At 45.1% G+C, this 8,527-nt stretch overlaps 1 non-coding gene across 1 annotated transcript; it reads right to left on the reverse strand.

The window, feature by feature from the left end:
• Window positions 1–6,690: 6,690 nt before the first annotated feature.
• On the reverse strand, window positions 6,691–6,797 carry LOC126286486 (U6 spliceosomal RNA). The gene has a single exon (XR_007551700.1). It is a non-coding gene; the product is annotated as a U6 spliceosomal RNA (small nuclear RNA).
• Window positions 6,798–8,527: the final 1,730 nt, after the last annotated feature.

Consider the following 8,527-nt stretch of genomic DNA (forward strand, 5'->3'; position numbering starts at 1 on the left):
TTGCGTAGTTTCCGAGTTAATTATTACGGAAGGTAGCCAGTCAGATTGTTGGGCGCACAAATTCAAGGGACCCGGCAGCGACAGTATCGCCCGACGTGTTCATCGTTTGGTTTGCTAAACACAAAAATTCTGCATGGGAAGATAGTAAGGATCGAACCGAAGCCAAAGGCTGAGCAGTCTCTTGCGCTGTCATCTACTGTATGAGAACAACTGACACCAACTGGCGGGCCGCTTCAATCTGAGCGCGCAGCTGCCTGATTGGCTAACTTCATTGCTAATTAACTCGGAAACGTCTCAGTGTACCGATTTTTTTTCGTAACAGTAATTTCTTAGCACAGCCTACCCTGCGACACACTTATAAGAATTTCAGGGGAGGGGCGTAACACCCTGCAGGATCGCAGTGACGTCGTCTGATGCGTGACATATTGTTCACTCAGCAGTGGAAGAGTGTACAGCCGCATCAGGTGCCCTGCGTTAGGCTTCATGTCTGCAGCAGAGCAAGTATGCTCAGCGAAGACACGATGGCGTGCTATTGACAACGGATTTCAAATTGATTCCATATTTCTAGATTTCCAGAAGGCTTTTGAAACTGTACCACACAAGCAGCTTGTAGTGAAATTGCGTTCTTATGGAATATCGTCTCAGTTATGTGACTCGATCCGTGATTTCCTGTCAGAGAGGTCACAGTTCGTAGTAACTGACGGAAAGTCATCGAGTAAAACAGAAGTGATTTCTGGTGTTCCCCGAGTTATTCTATGGGCCCTTTGCTATATAAACGATTTATGAGACAATCTGAGCAGCTGTCTTAGGTTGTTTGCAGATGATTCTGTTGTTTACCTACTATTAAATTCATCAGAAGACCAAAACAAATTGCAAAACTATTTAGAAAAGGTATCTGTATGGTGCAAAACTACGCAATTGACGCTAAATAATGAAATGTGTAAGGTCATCCACATGGGTGCTAAAAGGAATCCGGTAAAGTTCAGTTACACGATAAATCAGTTAAATTTAAAGGCGGTAATTTCAAATAAATACCTAGGAATTATGAACAACCTACGTTGGAAGGTACACATAGAAAATGTTGTGGGGAAGGCTAACCAAACACTGAGTTATATTGGCAGGACTTTTAGAAAATGTAACAGATCTACTAAAGAAACTGCCTACAGTACACTTGTTCGTCCTCTTTTAGAATACTGCTACACGGTGTGGGACTCTTACCAGATAGGACTGACAGAGTACATGGAGAAAGTTCAGAGAAGGGCAGCACCTTTTGTGGTATCGTGAAATAGGTGAGAGAGTGTCACTGAAATGATACAGGGTTTGGGGTAGACATCATTAAAACAAAGGCGTTTTTCGTTGCGACGGCATCTTCTTACGAAATTCCAGTCACCAACTTTCTCCTTTGCATGCGAAAATATTTTGTTGACACCGACCTGCATCGGGAGAAACGATCACCATTATAAAATAAGCGAAATATAAGCTCGCACAAAAAGGTACAAGTGTTCGTTTTTTCAGCACGTTGCATCATATTGAAATAATAGATTGTAAAAGTGGTTCAATGAACGCTCTGCCGGACACTTAAACGTGATTTTCAGAGTATCCATGTAGATGTAGACATGTTTATTTTGAGGTTCAATTGCCACTCGTTGCACCAAACGTCGGTCCTCTGCAGGTCTTCCACTATTTCGCTACACCATTTCTAATGTTGCGACTTTTATGTATAAAATAGCAACGTCCGCGAAATACCTCTTGGAACTTCCAACATTCTCTACCAGGTGATTTATACACAGTGTGAAAAGTACTGGTCCTGTAACGCTCCATTGGTGCACACCAGAAGTCACTCTTGCCTTTGAACACTTCTCTCCGTACAGAATGACTTGTGTCCTGTTTGCTAGAAGCCTCTCAGTCGATTCACAAAATTGGTCTGATCCTCCATACGCTCGTATTTAATTCATTAGGCGACAGTGCGGAACTGTATCGAATACTCATACAATGAAAGCTTTCACGAACAGATGTTTCAGCTGCTGAGAATTCTTCCGGCTTGTACGTCGTGGTCCATGGAACACTTCAATTCCTGACGTTTCGTCCAAGGCTACGCTGCACATGTTCGGAGGTGCTTCTGGTTGTGCTGACTCTTGCCGACTGACGAGTCAAGCGGCCTAAATACCGTGGAAAGTGGGCGTGGTCTGGATTTCACGTGATAGCAGAGATAAACTTTGTCAAAGATTAAAAAAATTAACTATCGATCATAGTACGTCAAAGATAAAAATTTCTCATCGATTCTGTTGCGCTAGAGTCCATATATCACTGAGTTTCATGGCTTCTTCTTCTATGTTAAAATTATCCTATGTTTATATATTTCGATGGTTTCTCTATAGCCGTGGATGAAAGTTCGTCATAGTACATAAAATTTCAGTTTCCGGAAATTTCACTACGTGATAACCTGATTGAAGTGCATGTTCCGCCACGGCTGATTTGTCTATTTTCCCTAGTCGGCAAAGACTTTTATGTTACTTCAACCGTTTATTAACACTTCTCTTTGTAGTTCCAATGACCTTGCCACACGTACACGGAATCTTATATACATCACTTGCAGACAGAGGGAGACGTTTATCCTTAACCGAACGAAGTGTTTGGCCTATTTTCTTAGTTGGTCTGAAAATCGGTCATCGAAATATATAAACATGGGATAACTTTAATAGAAAAGAATAAGCAACGAAACTCAGTGATATATGGACTGTGGCGCTACAGAATCAATGAGTAATTTTTATCTTTGACGTACTATGATCGAAAGTTAAATTTTTTTATCTTTGACAAGGTTTATCTCTGCTATCACGTGAAATCTAGGCCACGCCCACTTTCCACGGTAGTTTTGCGGCTCTTCGACGACTGACTGGTCAGTCGGCAAGACTCAGCACAACCACAAGTACCTCCGAAGATGTGCAACGTAGCCTTGGACGAAACGTCAGGCATTGAAGAGTTCCATGGACCGCAGCCATACAACCAGGAAGAATTCTCAGCAGCTTTATCGAATACCTTTCGGGACTTAAGGAACTAGCTACCTACCTGGGCATCTATACCTACTACTTTCTGTGTCTCGTGGACTAACAGTAGTTGACACGTTCCGTAGTAATGCTTTCATCTTTCGCGGGAAGCGCTTCGGACCGTCTTGCTTCGCCGCTGCCGCTCGGCTCCATTTGTTGCTTCGGGCGCCACGCACCGCCTCTTATGGCCTGTAGGAAAACACGTCTGCCGCGCCACTGATCAGATACCTGTCCCACCGCGCGACCGGTGATTTTCTGCGGCGCCGCGCGTTCTTTTATTAGCGAGAGGAAAGTAACACAGGAGGTAAATTCTATATTATGATGTTAGCGAGAGAAAACAAGCACTTCGCCGTAACTGCGCGCGGCTACCGAAACAACAGGCATTATCTGCTGACCTGTTTGCTGGTAGCGATATTAATTTTAGTGGTCAGCTCGGTGGACCTACCAATATTTGACTTTCTCCAGCTTTGACAGTGACAGAGTGGCCACACCCATCAGATGAAAGATTCTGCAAATGAATGGGTTCGGATATCTGTGTAACGTATCTGTCGCCGCTCACGCAGCACGAGTCTCGTTTGATTTTATCGCCATGTTACAGAGAAGAAAGAAGGAATTTCGACCAAGACCATCGACATATACCTGACAAGTAGATCCATTAAATTGCGGGCGTGTAGTCGCGTAAATTCCACTTAATTTCCTAATTTTTCAGCCGAACACCGTTCGGCTATCTTTAGGGTGAGCTGAAGGACTTACTTTACACAATCATATTTACATCAGTACTCCGCAAACCACCTAGCGATGTGGTACAGAGGGTTCTTCTGCTACCATTCATTCGTCTCCCCTTTCCCTCTTCCACCCCCGACTGACACGTGGGCAGAATGATTATTGGTAAGCCTATGTAGTAGCTCTAATTCCTTGAATTTACTCTCCGTGGTAATATTGTGAGATATACATTACTGGCCTTAAAATTGCTACACCACGAAGATGACGTGCTACAGACGCGAAATTTAACCTACAACACCTACAACGTGCTGACGTGCTGACAGCAGTTGACCGGCGTTGCCTGGTGAAACGTTGCTGTGATGTCTCGTGTAAGGAGGAGAAATGCGTACCAACACCTTTCCGACTTTGTTGGTCGACACCCAATGACTGTCAGCAGAATATGGAATCGGTGAGTTTAGGAGTGTAATACGGAAAGCCGTGCTGGATCCTAGCGGCCTCGTATCACTAGCAGTCGAGATGACAGACAGCTTATCCGCATGGCTGTAACGGATCGTGCAGCCACGTCTCGTTCCCCGAGACAACAACCATCTGCACGAACAGTTCGACGACGTTTGCAGCAGCATGGACTATCATCTCGGAGATCATGGCTGCGGTTACCCTTGACGCTGCAACACAGGCAGGAGCGCCTGCGATGGTGCACTCAACGACGAACCTGGGTGCACGAATGGCAAAACGTCATTTTTTGGGATGAATCCAGGTTCTGTTTACAGCATCATGATGGTCGCATCCATGTTTGGCGACATCCCGGTAAACGCACATTGGAAGCGTGTATTCGTCATCGCCAAACTGGCGTATCACCCGGCGTAATGGTATGGGGTGCCATTGGTTACATGTCTCGGTCACCTCTTGTTTGCATGGCGGCACTTTGGACAGCGGAAGTTACATTTCAGATGTGTTACGACCCGTGGCTCTTCCCTTCATTCGATCCTTGCGAAACCATACATTTTAGCAGGATAATTCACTACCGCATGATGCAGGTCATGTACGGGCCTTTCTGGATACAGAAAGTGCTCGATTGCTGCCCTGGCCAGCACATTGTCCAGATCTCTCACCAATTGAAAACGTCTGGTCAATGGTGGCCGAGCAACTGGCTCGTCACAATACGCCAATCACTACTCTTCATGAACCGTCGTATCGTCTTGAAGCTGCATGGGCAGCTGTACCTGTACACGCCATCCAAACTCTGACTTAATGCCCAGGTGTATCAAGGCCGTTATTACGGCCAGAGGTGGTTGTTCTGGGTACTGATTTCTCAGGATCTATGCACCCGAATTGCGTGAAAATGTAATCATATGTCAATTCCAGAATAATATATTTGTCCAATCCCGTTTATCATCTGCATTTCTTCTTTGTGTAGCAATTTTAAAGGCCATTAGTGTGTGTGGGAGAACTCTTCCCGGCAGTACTCTCGACATTTCAGTACTCAACCAACCCGCGATGCACAACGCCTCTCTTGTAGCGTCTGCCTATAGAGTTTGTTTTACGTTCTTGCAACGCTCTCGCACCGACGAAACGATCCCTTGACGATTTGAGCTGCTATTCGTTGGATCTTATTTATGCCTTCTGTCACTGATATCTGGTAAGGGTTCCAGACAGATGAACAGTACTCAAGAATTGGTCGAACAAGCGCCTAGTAAGCCACTTCTTTCGTGGATGGTTTACATTTCATTAAAAATTTTCCTATAACTCGCTGCGTGTCATCTCCTTCTCCTACTATATATTTTATGGCGTCATCCACTTAGGGTCCTCATCATAGTTACTCTTAGATATTTTACGGCAGACACTGTTTCCAGCATTTTGCCACCAGTAGCGTAGCTGTAGAGTAGTGGATTTCTTTTCCTGTGTATGCGCAGCACGTCACATTTATTGACGTTCAGGGTCAACTGCCAGAGCCGCATCAGTCATCAAAATTCTGTAGGTGACTCTGCAAATCTGGCTCTCTTGAGCTCTGCTACTTTAATATAGACAACCACAACATCTGCGAACAGTCTTAACAAGCTCCTGACGCTTTTTCCTAGGTAATTTATATGCATTTTAAAGAGTAACGGTTCTGTCACATTCTCTTTGGGTACATCGTAAATTTTATTCCGTTAAGATCAACGTGTTGAGTTCTATCTGCAAGGAAATCTTGAATCCAGTACGTTCTTTTAAACTCCCTGACTGCACCACTGCGTGCGTGGCCACGCGAGTTCAGAAAGACTGATCGAGTTCTGTAGCGTCAGTCTTTCGACTCACTCCAAAGATGGCCGAACGCCATACTGCCGAAATGTCAGAAGAAGAAGTGCAAGTTATGCAACTGCATGTCTGAAATTTAGTGGAGCAACCACTGCGCCGCGAAATCATGAAGATGCAAGCCTGGCAGATAGTACATCAATGAAATGAATAGCTCTATCTGCATACGGGATGTATGTCTACGGGGCTAGTTGAAAATGTGTGCCCCGATCGGGATTCAAACCCAGGACCTCCTGCTTACATGACAGACGCTCTATCCATTATTTATTTATTTATTTATTTTGCAGTTTGTTGGTATTTGTTCAAAAACGGTTCAAATGGCTCTGAGCACTATGGAACTTACATCTGTGGTCATCAGTCCCCTAGAACTTAGAACTACTGAAACCAAACTAACCTAGGGACATCACACACATCCATGCCCGAGGCACGATTCGATCCTGCGACCGTAGCAGTCGCGTGGTTCCGGACTGAGAGCCTAGAACCGCTAGACCACCGCAGCCGGTGTTCGTAATTGTTCGTTGTAATTGATGGCAGCGAACGTCACGTGACATGGATTGGAGTTCGTCGTTGATCCGTTCGCTCAGTTTTTTTATTACAGAGACCAGCTCTCTGACCGAACACACTGAGCTACCGTGCCGGTGAGCGCTTCACGATTTTGCGTGTCATCCTTGCGCAGTGGCCATGCTAATCCTCTCTGTATCGTTCCAGTTTTAGTATATGTACCGCCGAAGCGAGTACTACCCACATTCCTAACTTATTGTCCCGCACGATATTCGTAGTGCCCCTGCCCATTACACTCGTTATTCGTGGCTTTTCCGACAATCAAAAAATCGTTCTAATGGCTCTGAGCGCTATGAGATTTAATATCTGAGGTCGTCAGTTCCCTAGAACTTAGAACTACTGAAACCTAACTAACCGAAGGACATCACACACATCCATGCCCGAGGAAGGATTCCAACTTGCGACCGCAGTGGTCGCGCGGTTCCAGACTGAAGCGCCTAGACCCGCTCGGCCACACTGGCCGACTCCGTTAATCAATTGGGAATCATGGAGACCTCTGTCGAGATTGTAAACATCACAAACTGCGTAGAAATTGTGGTCCCAGTTATATTATTGTCTCTGTAGTATTTCCACAAAACGAAAATAAACGGCTTTTAGGACTGTAACTGTAACAAACATAGCCGACTATTCCGTCAGTTTCAAGCAAATCATGTTTATGTGAATTCCTAAGGGTCCAAACTGCAGATTTCATCGGTCCCTAGGCTTACACACTACTTAAACCAACTCAAGCTAAGAACAACACACATACCCTTGTCCGAGGGACACGTTGAACCTCTGGCGCGAGGGGCCGCGCAATCCGTGACATGGCGCCTCAAACCGCGCGGCCTGCAAATGCTGATGAGGGGTGTGTTGGAAAGAGATGCTTCCGAATTTTTTATTCTGTTTTATTTATATCTGTTCAGATATTAAATTCCATGCATATTACTCGGTCCACTTTTGCAACTTGAGTCAGCGAATCGAAACTCTTTGCCGGCTGGGGTGGCCGATCGGTTCTAGGCGCTGCAGTCTGGAACCGGGCAACCTCTACGGTCGCAGGTTCGACTCCTGCCTCGGGCATGGATGTGGGTGATGTACTTAGGTTAGTTAGGTTTAAGGAGTTCTAAGTTCTAGGGGACTGATGACCACAGCAGTTAAGTCCCATAGTGCTCAGAGCCATTTGAACTATTTTGCAACCTTTTGCCGCTAGACGGCTCCGAATTGTAGCACGTTACATGGTGATTTGTAACGTAACTATGTCGGTGCCTGAGAAACAGCGTGCTGTAATGGAGTTTTAACCACAGGAAACGTGTCTCCAGTTGAAATCCATAGAAGAATGAAAGCTGTGTAAGGTGATGATTGTTTCAACGTCAGTAATGTGCTACGCTGTGTTGTTCGAGACCGTAATGAAGGAAATGGTGGAGCTAATGTGAACACGTGTGATGGAGCTCAGAATGGACAACAGCATATGTGCTTTTGAAGTGGCAATATGTACTGACCGAGCGAGGTGGCGCAGTGGTTAGCACACTGGACTCGCATTTGGGAGGACGACGGTTCACTTCCGCACCCAGCCATCCTGATTTAGGTTTTCCATGATTTCCGTAAATCGCCCCAGGCAAATTCCGTGATTGTTACTTCGAAAGGGCACTACCCTCCCTAATACGATGAGACCGATGACCTCGCTGTTTGTTCCCTTCCCCCAAACAACCCAACCAATATGAAGTGAACACATTGTATTCATTACTTTGAATCGTATCAAGAACATGTATCAACCAATAAAAGCATTTTCACATATATGACAAATATCAAAACGCAAAGAGTAAATTGCTTCCTCAAAAAGTAAATATTTTTCCCTAATTCGTGTAATACTCTTCAATCCATAAGTACCTTATACTACGCACTTTCTAAAGCTGCCTATGTTCTTCCTAGGT

This window comes from Schistocerca gregaria, chromosome 1, assembly GCF_023897955.1.
Source record: "Schistocerca gregaria isolate iqSchGreg1 chromosome 1, iqSchGreg1.2, whole genome shotgun sequence".
NCBI lineage: Eukaryota > Metazoa > Arthropoda > Insecta > Orthoptera > Acrididae > Schistocerca > Schistocerca gregaria.